Source organism: Mauremys reevesii, linkage group 2 (assembly GCF_016161935.1).
Source record: "Mauremys reevesii isolate NIE-2019 linkage group 2, ASM1616193v1, whole genome shotgun sequence".
NCBI lineage: Eukaryota > Metazoa > Chordata > Testudines > Geoemydidae > Mauremys > Mauremys reevesii.
The window spans coordinates 177,610,281-177,625,345 of NC_052624.1; positions in this window are offsets into that span (position 1 = coordinate 177,610,281).

The following is a 15,065-nucleotide window of genomic DNA, read 5'->3' on the forward strand; positions in this document are numbered from 1 at the left end:
TCCAGCAGAGAAACATGAGTAGGTACCGTAGTCATTGATCCACCCATTCAATGGGTCCTCTATTAGTCCTTTGTGCTATTAATGTCACTATAGCCACCACCATCATTGTTTTGGGGGTGAAGACTGGAAGCAGAAACTCAGCACCAACTCTCCAAGACATGCATAGCATTTAATATAATATTCAACCTGCCTTTTTATAATAGGATGATCAAAGCTACACTTAGGGGCATATCTACACTGCCTTGCAGTTTGGACTAAGTGGAGGTAAATTACCAAATAACACCAAAGTGCTGCACTGTATCTCCTCTATGTGCACCAAAGTGCTGCACTGTGGGTGCAAGCTTAAAGGTCTTGAGTTTGCACTAAAATAGGCCTCTTCACTCTGTCATAGTCTGAACTGTGTCTGCAGGGCAATGTAGACATGCCCTAAGACTCCATATGACACTTCATTTATTCATCTTATAGAGGGCTAGAATAGTTTTCGCTAACTTATATTTGATATTTCTATTTATGTGTTCTGGAATTTTATTTGCTTCTTCTCCCTGCCAACTGCTAAGCCCTGTGCTGAGGGAGTTGTAGCCACATGTCTATTTCTTTCTTTCTCCTGCTTAGTTTATAGTAGTTTACAACATCCTACACTATATTCCCGCCTTAGTTTTTATCTATATCATAATAATCTTACATTTTTGTCTATACTATGGTGACCTCCTAAATAGATCCTTTATCTTCTCTCAGTGTAGCAACTTGAACTGGTGCCTTTAGCTGGTACTTGGTAATTTACTCAGTGCGTGCTACAGTTAAGGCTGGCAACTGGTTTGTTATCACTCCTTGCTTTCGTTCCCTCATCACTTTCTAGAAAATTCTCTTTTCAGCTAGAATTTTTTATGCTTGATCTCAAACAAAAGACCCAGTCCTTGCCCCTAAGAACTTACCATCTCAAAAGATAACAAATACAAAACAACCCAGAGGAAGAAAGGGGGGGAGGGATACAAAATACAATTTTGTATATTTAAACATAATTGTATATTTCCTCATTCTTGCTATACCCTTCTCCCTCTTTCCTTCTCTCTCTCTTCTCCTTCCCAGGCATCTGTGCCATGACCTTAAAATGTCAGAGGCGGTTTGATGGGTTAATTAAGGGGTGTCTGAATCTCCTCAGTGGTGTCACTTGTTCCTGGAGTTTCAGCCTCTAAACCCTGTTTCTATCCTACGTTCCCCCCAGCCTCCATCCAGTCACATAGAGCTTCTCCACGCTGGCTGCATTAGCTTAGTTTCCAGGGAAAGCATATGCCTTAAAGGGGCCACATCCTTGGGTGATGGTGGTTGTGAGGATCTTGCCCCATGTGGTGCTCTGGGGCAAGAGGGGGCCGGTAGGCACACTGGCACCCATGTTGTCCAGACCTGTGAGAAAGCAGATGGGTGCTTAGTTGTTCTACCATTTCAATAGCTCCCATTTTTTCCATAAAATTAAGCTCAGTTTTTTCATGATCTTCTAAGGCAGTGTCTCGCCACTGTGGGGTCACAACCCCCAGCATGATCACAAAAGGCAAACGCGGAGCTTGCAAAGCATTGAAAATGTTATTACAATCTAAAGCAAATGAAATCTTGGTCTCCTGCTCTCCCTTGTCCTTCAAGCTCAAGTATTCTCTGTCAACCTGTCAAAACACGTACACAAATTATGTAAGCTTACCATTGTTCTCTTTATTGGAGAAACTTACCTGGCCTCTGTCAAAGGATGGCTAGTTCTTTAAGGGGAGAAGGGCATCAGTCTCACCTGTTGCCAAGGCTGGATTTATGCCTTATGCACCCCTAGGGACAGCATCTTCAGTGCCCCCTCCCCCGCCTACAGCCAAGCCCTCCCACTGGCTGAGTCTGGTCCAGCTTCTGCACCAGTCCCAGGTGGCTCAGCTCCAGGGAGGCAGGCACCAGGAGTGGGTTAGTGGGAAAAGCAGCTGCCTTTCACTCCCCCTAAGGGGTGGGGGAAGGGAAAAGAAAGGGCAGGGGAAAGAAAGTTCACCCCCACTGACCCCGGGACGCGGAGCAGGGGTGAGTGAGCTGACCCAGCAAGACTTTGAGTGATGCTAGCTCTCAGGTTAGAGCCTGGCTAAACAGAACAGATGGGGAGGGGGGGGCAGTGGACCCAGAGGAGCTCCCGTTCCCAAAGCCCCTTCGCAATCCAACTCCTGTCCCCAGCCCAAGGGGTGCCGGGGCAAGTGAGACTCAGCATCTGGCCTTGTGTGTGTGGGGGGAAGCTCTGGCCAAGGGGGCCCCCCACGCACCCAGCTTCAGGAGGAGATGCCGCTTTCCAGCGCGCATAGCTCCTGGCACCCCATGCGCGCTCCTACCTTGTTGATCTCTTTGCGGGGAGGAGGGAGAGAGAAGCCCTTGGTGGGCAGGGGGCAGAGAGGAGCCAGCAGGCAGGCGGGAGTTTCTTCTGCTTCCCTTTTTTTACTTTTTGAATTTCCCGCTCTTGCTGCTGATTCGTTGGCACCTCTAGAATGCCAGCACCACTAGGCATGTGCCTACTGTGCCTAACTGGAAATCCAGCCCTGCCTGTGACACAGTTAACTTGCCTCCCTCCGGGGGGGGGGGGGGGAATGTGTCAGGTGACCCAATCAGGCCTCTGGGATAAATAAGGGAGAGGGCTGGGTAGTGAGAGAGAAGGAATGACTGTAGAGAAGGAAGCAAGACCGGGGAGTCGCTGCTCCTGAAAGAGCCAGGGGCCCCAAGGATTGCAGGAGAGACTGAAAAGGGCCTGGGAAGGGCTGAAAGGAAGGAGGGCTATGGGACTGTGTCAGGGGGTGGAATCATGTTTGGACTATCACACGGGCCCCAGGAAGGAGCATGGGGGGACTCCTGAAGCAGTGAGACAAAGGGCTGGGGCAGTGGCTAAAGGGTTTGTAGCTAGTAAAAGACTGAATAAATAACATCCCATGAAAGGATTGTGATCCTAGAGTCAGTTATTGCAAAGCACCTGGACAGGAAGCCTGCAGGGCTATCCCACGCCACAAAGGTGCCCTCCAAGGCCCCATTACTATAGTATGTTTTAAGCACCTCATACAGTCTGTAATGTAGTTATCCTCCTAACACCTCTGTGAGGTAGGGAAGTGCTATTGGCCCCATTTTACAGATGAGAACTGAGATGACTGACTTACCCAGGCTCTCCCAAGAAGGCTGTGGCAGAGCACGGAATTGAACCCTGGTGTCCTCAGTCCCAGGCTAGCAGCCTAACAACTGAACCATACGTCTTCTCTGTACCACGCTCATCACTGATATATATATATATATATATACTCTTTTACAATAAATGTAAGGTAGTTGTGAACATTTTTTACCTTGAATAAGGGGTTGCCAACATGGAAAAATTGGGAAACACTGTTCTAAGATGAATGGAATTCTTTTTGGTGGACAGATCTCTGGAGTTGCTGATTTGATATTTCAGTATGATATTCTCCTTCCAGACATCATTGGCCTTGAAAGACATCTGAGCATTCGCCCAATGTGCTGTCTCTGCTCTCGGTATGTATTCTGTAGATTTTACAGCAAGTAGCTTTTAAACCAGCTTCTTGACTTCGCAGGTTTTTAAATTCCTAATTCAGATGGCACATGGTGGCATATTTGATCAAATGCTGAACAATTTCTTGGCTTATGTTCTTGACCACATTTTGTGCACAGGCATTTTTGCCAGTCGGAGACCCATTTTATTTCTATTTTGATTGTCATATTCATTTCCTTCATTTCTGTTTTTCTCTTCTGACATGAAAGGTGGACTAGCTGCCCATTCTGTACCAGGCCACTTAAAATCTGAATCTTCATTTTAGTAATTTCACTGGTTGGATATCTGTGCCTCAGGTTAAGGTTAAATCCTATTCTTACAGCAATCTCTACCTACATGATCACTTTGTGTGCTGTCTATGAGAATATCTCTTATTAAAGAATCACATATTCCCTCAAATACATGTTTGAATTTTTAAGCTTTAGGTCCTTGAGCCTGCAAATAGTTATGCACATGCTTAACTTTACCCACATGAATGGTCTCACTGTTAAACACATGTATTGCTGTTTGTACATTTATGGGGCCAAAAAATGAATATCCCTCAAAAGTAGAAATGGCTGGATTTCTTGGAACAAATAATGTAAATTGCCCCTCCTGCCACAGTTTTACAGATTTTTTTGCATTTCAATTTTTTACATTTTTTTCCCAGTTTTGAAAACTTTTGTTGCAAACTTGAAATGAAAAGAATTGGTGTGGGTCAGCAAAATGCTGGCGTTTTTTGTTTTCTGTTTTTTATATTGGTCCTGTGCGAGGCCATGATCCTACAATCAGTCATAACCATGCTTAAATTTTAGCACTAGAGCAGTCAGTGGCATTATTCAGATACATAAAGTTGAGAATGTGAGATTGAAGGATTGGGGTCTAACTTTTGTATGGCAAACATAATTCCGTGGCATGTGGGGTTTATTTTAAACTAGAACATTCTGTTTTCAAAATTTTCTCATTCCGTTAAAAAAAAATTCACAGAAATTTGGCAATCAAAAAACAAACTGTTACAAAATACAACAGGATGAAAAATATTTTGAATTTCTGAAATTTCTGCTGGATTTTTTTTCTCATTTTTTTGGACCAGCTCTTCCGACAGATTTAACATGTTTCTGAGATAACAGAACCCCTCAAAACTTATCCCCAGTCTCTGTCCAAATCTCTTTAACTCCTCCTCCCTTTTCCCTGCTTCACTTCATGTGGAAGCATTCTATATCTGCAAGACTTCAGGGCCTGCCATATGGAGAAAAATCATAGACTGCATTTTAGGAGTAAAATGGGAGTTTTGCCATTGACTTCAGTGGGGCCAGGATTTCACTCTAGCTGCTTTCTGTACAGCTTCTATGGCAAAGAGAAACATTCAAACTGTTGCCTAAAATGACCTTGTTTTTCTATGTTTATTCCTCACAATGCCAGTTGAGTTGAAGGAAGGAATTGTTCTGCCTTCAGTTTGACAAAACTTATGACTCTATTCAGTAAGCATTGAGTTTGTCTGATCTTGCAGCCTTGACAAACTGTAAATTTGCCTAATTCTATTGGAAAGCCCATGAAGCATGCAGTATTTGGAAATGTACAAGCTGTAAGTCATTTACCTTTTTGTACTTTTCATGGTCTCTTCTTTATGAAAATGAATAATGAAATTATTCACAGTAAGCATTGAAGGGCAGGCTGTAGAGAAGATACAGCATATTTGTTAACTGCCTTCAGCATTAGAGCTGGTCCAAAATTTTCCACTGAAACTGTTTTTCAATGGAAAATTGGGTTTTTGACTCAATTAAATTTTTTTCACAAAAAGTGTCTGCTTTCTGCAGATCACCTGAAAACCAGAAATATTTTTTTCTAAAATGCTGCCATGGTGCCTAATGGGTGTTGTAGTTTAGATGCTCCATGTTCCTAGTCACCTCTATGGACTAGATTCTGCAGGCAGATTACATCTCCCATGAGGCATGGCAGTGGCTCTGCAAGAGGGGTGACCGTTGGGCATCATGGGAGGTGTAGTCCAGCCAAGGAGCCCAGTCCATACAGGAGAATGAGGGCATGAAGTAACTGAAACACAGCTCCTATTAAGCCTGGTGGCAGCATTTCAGAACTGAATGTTGGGGATTTGGGACAAAAATCTTCAGTTTGTGCTTTAAAAAAATTTCCATTGAAACTCCTCCTCTCCCATATTTCTAACCAGCTCCACTCAACTCTTATTCAACAGCTCAGTCTGCTCGGGTTTCTGGAAACTTGAAATCTACAGTGGGCATTTTCAGAGGCTTAATGCAGGTATTAACCACCCTACTTCTAGTAGTGTGGTATTTATCTGTATACTTGTCTAGGTGTCCTATCTTTCAACTTAATTTTTGAAATAAAACCCAATCTATAACTGCTGTGATGACATGCCAAACATTACTGAGGTTTCCAAAATGTATTAATGAAATGTGTATTGTAGGCATCATACTTTATTTGGGTATACTTCCTGCTGGGTGTATATATATTCAGCCCCCAAATGAAAGTAAAACTGAGTGAACAAATCCAAATTACAGAGGTGCAGAGTTCTCCTATTTCAGCTACAAGCCTGGAGCAGTGGAAAAATATTCACCTCAGCTGCATATTTGTGAAGTTTTCTTAACTAGTTGCCATCTAATTTGCCTGGGTGTTGGTTACTTTCCTTGCTGTTGCCTCTGGGGAGCTAATATCTGGCTGATTCCCCCAATGCACAGCATGTTTTAGTGACAACCATACAATACGATTCTCATAACTTCATATGCATTAATAATATACATCTATAGATAGAGAAATGACTTTCAGCAGATCATAACCTTGCCCCGATACACATAAACTATGCCTTGGAAGGTAAGATCACGATTATATAAAAATGAGGAATATGGGGGTTCCAGGATGCAGAGTTCTACTATTTCAGCTACAAGCCTGGAGCAGTGGAAAAGTACTCACCTCAGCTGCATATTTGCCAAGTTTTCTTAACTAGTTGCCATCTAATATGAAGTTATGAGAATCGTGTTGTATGGTTGTCACTAAAACATGCTTTAAGTTGGGGAATCAGCCAGATATTAGCTCCCCAGAGGCAACAGCAAGGGAAATTACCAACACACAGGCGGGGTATCAATCAATCCACAAACAACCATTGTCCAGCAAGGGAGCTACAATGCAATGACTCACTTGCATAAAGCCACACCAGGGGAATTGCTCAACCTTGTCTGGAGACTCAGCCATCCACCCAGACATGCCTGGACTTGTGCTCCCCAAGCACATGGGACTGAGGTTATAAAACAGACACAGAGGCCACATGCGGGGCCTTTCTCCTGCCCCCACCTAGGCTGCAAGCAACAAAGACACTGAGAAGAAAACTGAAGACTCCAACAGAGGAGATTGTCCCAGATTTAAGGGACAAATCTATATATTAAGGACTGCAGTATCCAGTGGGGTGAGAAAAACTGCTTAGTCTAATTGCTGCCCAGTCTAATAGGGTTGAGAGTTTAGACCGTGTGGTTATATTTTCTTTTCTTTTGGTAACCAACCCTGATGTTTTGCCTCTGACTTAATATAATTTAAAATCTATCTTTTATAGTCAATACATTTGTTTAACTGTTTATCTTTACCAGTGAGTTTGTATGAAGTGTGTGGCAAATCTGCTCAGGTTTTGCAAAGGCTGGTGTATATCTACTTTGCATTGATGAAGTGGTGAACCAATTAATAAATGTGCACTGCTCATCTTGAGCAGTGCAAGATGGTATGTTCCTGAAGTACAGTGCTGTGAGCTGGGATATTTGGCTCTGGTGCCTTTCTTGGTGATTCATGAATGGCCCTGGGAGCATTCATGCAATATAGCTGGGTGTGAGGCTCTACATGCTGTTGTGCTGAGTGATCACAGCACCTGGAGGGGTTTGCTGCTGGTCACTAGCAAAGTATTGTGAGAGACAGCCCAGGCTGGAGAGAGTTAAGGGGGGCACAGCGGTCCCACAGTCCCAGGCTGCACCCCAGGGACCCCATCACAACAAGAATCAAAGAAATGTGGGGCTGGAAGGGATCTCAAGAACTCATCTAGTCCACCATCCTCCTCCACCCTGTTCTTTGTCTGGTTCTGGTGATGAAAACTGGTTACTGGGACCAGTACCATCAGATTCCCCACTTCCTGGAAAAAATCCCAAGCACTTTCTTGCATAAAAAAAGTTTCACACGTTTGTTGAAAATAATATTTTAGCCTCCCATGGGTACTTGATCCATGGGGTTAAGGCAGCCAAAGTTGGTCGGATGTGATGCTGGTCTAACCCCATGTAGCATTGGTTATGAAACTGATGTACCTTAACCGCATCAGCCTGAGGAGCCACTTGCTCAGGGGAACTTTGACTCCCATCACACTTTACAAGCTACAATTCAGTTTCCACTGAAATGGAACAATCAGTGGGAGTCAGAGAACATCATCCAGGCACTATGTGTGCTGAACAACAACGAAGGGAGATTTTAGCCAAGGAGACCAATGTGAATTTAAGCCTTGAGTCCTTCCAAAATATCAGCCATACCAAGTCTGGTCTTCATTGGTTTTGTTAGAGAACTTCTTGGAGGTCTTTGAGGATGTGCATTTTGAGCTCTCACATCTTAACTGAAGGGACATTGGGGTTGGATCTACATAAGACATTTTTTCTCCCAAGAGTTGATTAGACATTGAAGTTAAATTGTTACTAACAAAAACAAGCCAAAGACAGATTTTTAGAGTTTGACTAAAATCGCTCCTTTTTCTCAATAACTTGCAGTTTCAGTGATGTCATAATGTTATTAGTTCTCCAGTACTCTGTAGAGTCTTCCAGCAGAGATAAACATACAACCTGAAATTCAGGTTTTAACTTTATTTTTATATTTAATATAAACATGTCCCCCATAAATTTCTAATATAAATGTAACCACACACACTAGGAGTGAGTGGGTCTTTGCCCCCTCTCCTCCACCCCGCACTGGCTGGTCTACATAAGAGGAAGATGAGTCTGCTTCTGCTTCAAGCTATGGGACCTAGTATTAGGAAGCCAGGCCAGCAGGCACAGAGCTAGTCTCGAGGCACCCCATAAGTGCAGCCGGCCTGAAACAGGCTGCCTGATTGGCAACACCACCTGATTGGCTGGAGGGGCCAGCAGGCTGGTTCTGGAGCTAGCAGCAGCAGATTGCTGACTGGTCAATGCTCACACCCACCACTGACTATGCCTTGTTCCTGCTGTCGGTGCCTTGCTCCCCTTGGCCCTGCCTGAGACCCCCACCTTGCCTGTTACTCTCCTTGCTCTAAGTTATTCTGGCTTGATCCTTGGCTCTGGCTTCTGACCACTACCTCCGGCCTGACGCTCTGCTCTGATACCCAGTTCCTGACCTCTAGCTTGACCCTTGGTGCAGGTTTGAGACAACAGTCTCCAGCTCTGACTCTAGCCCTTAGTTTCTAAAGCCCAGTCCCCAGTGCTGTCTCCAACCACTAGCCTTGACATCCACTCCAACCACTAGGCTATACTGCCCACGGCATGGTTGCCTGAAACATAGTTCTTTAAGGATAGCTGCAGAGGCTCATTCTTTTGGCACTGTAGGTCCTGGGTTCAGATCCTGCCATTGGCCCAGGCAGGACCAATTACATAAACAACAAGCAGATAAAACAAACCTTGATTCAATAAAAAGAGCAAAGCAGGCCACAAGCCCTTTATTTTCCTTTGAAAGTGACCTTTAAGGCTAAATCTTATTCAACTCAATATCTGTTAACAGAGGAGTTAAACTATTTTGAAGAGCGAATGAGAGCACTAGAAAGACATCCACATAAGTGTCCAACAGGAGTAACCCTGCTGAGATTAGGCCCCACAGGTTGAAAATTGTATTTAATCAGCCTATTGGCTATGATTTCAGTTCATTTACAGATGAACGTTGTTGGGGGACTGCCTATCAAACAGATTGAACTTGTACTCTGTTTGTAGTGGCAAAGGCACAATAACCCAGGGCAAAGTTCCCACTCAGCTCTCTGCTTTATCTCAGGCTGGGATAATTACAGTGTTTGAGAAGAGAATCAGGAATGAACGAACCTCTCAGAAAAACTGAATCTAAGAAAAGCAAAGAGTTTACAGTACATATATCTAAAATCTGATCCTTCATTGCTAATAGTACCACACCCTTATTCATGCACAGAGTACAGTACATAGAAAGTCCTATCGTATGAATCACACGAAGGCAATCTGATGTAAGCTGCAGTTATGTATTAGGTACAGTGTGGTATTACAACCACTGCTGAGATATTCCAGTGTTACTTATTTTCAGATTGCTCTGATATTGATGCATTCCCTTTCATGTTCTGTGTTTCTGTGACCTATTTTTGATGAGTTTCACATCTGCTTTAGCAGCTCTTTGACAACCAGAAAACAGAACTGTTTACTGAGTTCACAGCTGCTGCTAATGCTGAGGAACTAGCCAGAAATGACTGTTTTCTTGGTTAGCTCATCCTGTTGAATGAAACTCTCTACAGGGTTTATTGCAAGTTTGTTTCAACTGGAACAGTATCAAAAGTCCCCACGACTGGAATTCTCATACTTCAGCCTTCTTAGAAACTCGGAGACATACATATGCTCACTTATTCCAGAAATCTTTCATATTTTTCATGGTCTCACTATACCAGACTTTTCACAGATTGTCTGTATCACACCCATTCCAAAAACTGGTGGCCTGTCATAAATGCATCACAGATGAAATAACTGCTGTCATTCACTGATACCAATGTATAGTTATAGGTTCACATTTTAAGCCACTATACGGAAACAGTCCTGTCTATCCAGTTTAAGGAAAACCATTGCTTAGGCATTTTCCATTGCACTGTTTTATTGTGGTAACCAATTTACCCTCTTATTAGCATTATTTTGTACACAAAGGAGGTTGAGTTGCTGGGAACATATGTTAATGCTGGTATTGCCTTTTCGTTCCTTGGCTTAGCTGCAGTGTTTTCTGTAATCGTTTTGCTCGTCCTGAGTTTGTTTAAAAAACAAATTGTGCAATATGGCTGTGTCCTTTAAGTCTGAGATGGTAGTTCTGAAGTGTCTGAGTGCTTATGAGCAGTTTGGTAGTTTAGCATGATTTGGTCTGTGGAGTATTCACTCATGGAACATTTGTTTCTGCTGATCAGTTAGATTACTGGATCTTTTTGAGTTGGGTGGATAGAGTTGAAATGCTTAAAATGTTGAAATCTCATATTTGTTTTGTATATAAAGTACTGATTAACAACAAAGAATTGTAATGAGCTACTAGTATCTAAGTGTACTATTGGATAAAACTAGAGCTGCTTATTGGCCTCGGCTGCTAACAGCTACTCCTTTAGCTCTAGTAGTAGAAGCTTGTGCTTTGGAGAATCTGGAATCTATGCCTCCTATCGCCATAATTCCAAATGGCTGTGCTGTGCAGCACAACAACAACTGTGAAGTCTAAAGTGGGCACATTTGTTGCAACAGTTAGCATTTCCATAGCCTCTTCCATGCATGGCTCTCCAAGACCATCTGAAACATCATGGATTTAACACCGTGAGTATTACTATGTCTATTTTACAGAGGTGGAAACTAAGGCTATGTCTACACTACCACTTATGTCAGAATAACTTATGTTGCTCAGGGTGTGAAAAAACACCCCCCTGAGCAACATGAGTTACACCAACAAAAGCTCCATGTGCACAGGCCTGTGTTGGCAGGAGAGCTTCTCCTGCCAATGTAGCTACTGCCATTCATTGGGGGTGGTTTAATTATGTGGACAGGAGAAATCTTTCCCGGTGGCATAGAGCAGCTACACAAGACATCTTACAGTGGCGCAGCTGCTTTAGTACAGTTGTGCTGCTGTAAGGTCTCTAGCATAGACATAGCCTAAGGCATATAGGGGTTATATGTCTTGACTAAATTGCTCAGTAAGTATCAGGGGTGGGATTAGAATGCAGGACTCCTGACATATTATTGCTTGTGTGCTTTAACAAGAAGACGATACTGCTTCCCCCACAATTTTCATGTTGTAATCAATTTTATAACTGTCTGCTTTCATTGTATCTGGTATGTAGCTTTCATTTCTTACAAATGTGTTGAAGATTTTTTTTCCCCCAGTTCACTGTCAGACATTAATGAAACCTATCTTGAATTTTCTGTGTTTAAATTTAAAAGCTTATGCAGGTGACCCTAACATACTTTCTTATTCTTAGCTCTTTGCTCTTAGACAATAACAGGAAAAGTACTGACCAGCCCTTGCTCTCATTTTATCAGATACAGTTAGCATAGGGTGACCAGACAGCAAAAATCAGGACAGGGGGTGGGGGATAATGGGAGCCCATATTAAAAAAAGCCCCAAATATCAGGGTTATCCCTATAAAATGGGGACATCTGGTCACCCTAAGTTAGCAGGAGATATCAAAACATTTGTTCGGACTGCTCTTAAATTGTGGAAAACACTAGAGTATCCATGTTCTTTTCTATCTGCATTGTGTTGGGCTCAACTACCATGGTCGTTTACAAAATTCCATCAAACAAAATGGCTACCATCTTCGGTTTGAATGGCTAAAATGCACTCCTGCCCAGGACGAGTTACATGTTCCTTATCACAGCTCTGCAAATCCTGTTTTCATAGAACGGCAGGGGAATTTGCAGTACTTTATTATCATCAATTCATATTATGTACAACTTGAGGCCTCAACCAGGTGGGCCCCATTGTGCTGGGTGCTGTGTCGACAAAGTCAAACCATCTCTTTCCCAAAGAATTTACATTATTAGTTTAAGAGGAGACATAACAAATGGGAGGTGAGGCAGGGTATAAGTAGGCATTTGAGTACTACCATATTCATTAGTTACACAAGCCCCAGGGTTATTTTATCAAGAAGTGAGAAGAGATAATCCCAAGCTATAAAATACAGTTCTATATCCAAACTTTCACTAAAATCTGGGTGTTTGGATCCAGAGTTTTGTTTTGGACCCATGTCTAGAACTAATTATTTTGCAACACAAAAATAGCATGGGTTGTGGGGAAAGAACTCGGGATGACTAGTTGGGGAACTGGAGTCATTGGCATGATGCGAGATAGCGTAGCTGTTGAGAGGGAGGTCTGGGATCGTTTAGGACCTGAAAAGCCCTCTCTAATAACGATGCCACCTATGCAGGTGACACAGTGGTTAAAAGGTTAGCTTTTAAAGTTATCACAGTGGTATCCGTGATACAGCAATGTTTTTCTGTGCCTAGATTGGAAGGTAATGGCCGTGTTTGAAATACAGATGGTTTGGTAACCAGTGGCAAAGACTGAACTTTAAAGGTGACCACTGTATCAAAAGATTTGGTCAGTCTTTGATCCTCAGTGAAATTGCAAGGATGGTACTAGATATAATGATAGCCTCTATGTGCCATGTCATGAAGGGACACAATTCCACTGCTATGTATTTGTCCTATCTCCATGGTAATACCCTTCATCTTCATCTCTCCACCCCATCCCATAGTTCAGACACACAGAGCTCTGGCTGAAACACTTATTGACCTAATCTATGTTGGTAATTATATTTGACTGACTATTTTCAATTATGAGGTTTTGGCTGTGTTTTCCAGGCCGCCTAGCTCCATATGTCAGGATTGCTACAATGTTGTCTAAGTGGCCCAGCTCCTTCCACCCATGGGTGCCAGGGAAGAAAAGACCTTGCAGTCAGGTTCAGTATCTCATCTCCATGAGGCGCAGCTGCTGCACTGTTCTCCAGGAAGTGTAGCTGACATAGTCTAGTCTAGTCTAGTCTAGTCTATGTTTCTGGATCCCCTCACACCCTGGCTTCAAACTGGACTCCAGTTCTAGCTCCCCAGCTACTCTGCTCCATGGAATAATGCAGGGTGCATATGTAACCCACACACCTCCAGGGCGTGGTGGAGGGAGGGAGAGAGGGAGACAGAGACTGACCACTCTCCAGCCAGTTGGCTTTTAGCTCATGCGGTAGAGTCTCATGCACTAAGCTCCAGAGGCCCCCGGTTCAACGGGAGTCTGTTGGCATTACACATACACTGTAATCCAATTAACTTCGTCTAGGTGAGAAACTGGAGAGCAAAAGGCAGAACATGGAGAAAGGAAACAAACTGTCAGGCATAGGGTTGCAGCAAACTGGTGATTTCAGTAGTAAAAATGCTGAATGCTGTGGCATCTTGGAAAAATACCACGTTCTGCAGCCATGGAATTGGGGAGTCCGTGGGTCCTCAGCTGAGATGAATGAAGCAGGTCACATCACTGAGCTATGGTTTAAGGTGGCTTGCAAACTCTTGCTGAATCACTGCATCAGTTTACCCTCAGTTCATGTTCTCAAAATTATCTTTGAAACCATACATGCTAGAAATATCATTTATTTTTTAAATGAACGTTGAGATTCTGGAGCATAATTGGGCATCAAGGAGTGAATTTATGGGGAAAATGCCACAACCACAGAACATACAAGGAAGGCCCTGAATATGGATAAACAGGTGAGGATAAAAGAAAAAGCAGCCAAAATCTGCTCTCAGAATCTGAAGTGAAATGAATTTAAGGTTCAAAAAAAGTTCATTCTGTCCACCAGGCTCTTCTTTTCCCTCATTTAGGAATAATTGCATTTTTGTCACCACCATTGTTTTAAAATCTCAGTAGAAATCAGAGAACTAGATTTTGCAAGACCCCATCCTATTGACTGCATTAGGTTTTCCAATAACAGTCTCTTTTAGGCCTGGCTAAAGTGTACATTACAAGTTCAGTCACTCTGGACTGTGAGGATGCAGCTGAAATGATTGGTCAGGTTTTGTGACAAATAAGCTGAACTGCTATTAGGGCTGTTGCTCTGTGAGACAGATCAGGCGAGTTACGCTGGAGAACAGGACAAAACTACAGATTCTCGAAGCCCAAATGACTGGTGCAATTGGGATTTTTGGGGTTCCAGGCAAAACAAACTAACAGGGCTGCTCACTGTGAGAGTTTTATATTGAGTACAAAAAGCTTCCTTAGCCTGGCTTCTTAACAAAGGAAACCAGGCTGAGTCTTTTTCAGCTAGCATTTTTTTCCTTCCATCCTCACACCAAATTGCCAGCTTCTTGGAGGCCATCCCTCTATATCTTAATTCATCACATTTGGTCTCAGCTAAATTCTCCTTGATCAGATTCTTTAATTGTGAAGTTGTGGTCTTTTGACTAGTCCAGGAGAGTGTTTCACACCCTTCTTGCTAAGCCCTGAATGAGTTCTGTGCACCGTATCCTATCCTACTGCGCCTGTTCCTATACTTATGCTTTGCTGCTACAAATAAGTGCGAAGAGGAGGGATTTATTACTCACTTAGGATTGTTTCAGGAAGACTTGATCTTCAGTGCCTTACCAGTTGATGGAGATTCATAGGCGAGGAAATGCTGGCCCTGAGGATACTGTTCATGCCTCTATTCATCACTGAATTGAGTTTACTTGGTTTTAATTTTACACAATGCATGGACCTGTCAAACAAAATACAATGAAGTTTCATTTTCTCTTGCTGGGGAGAGCAGAATTCCAAAGCCCCATGGCAGGTAACA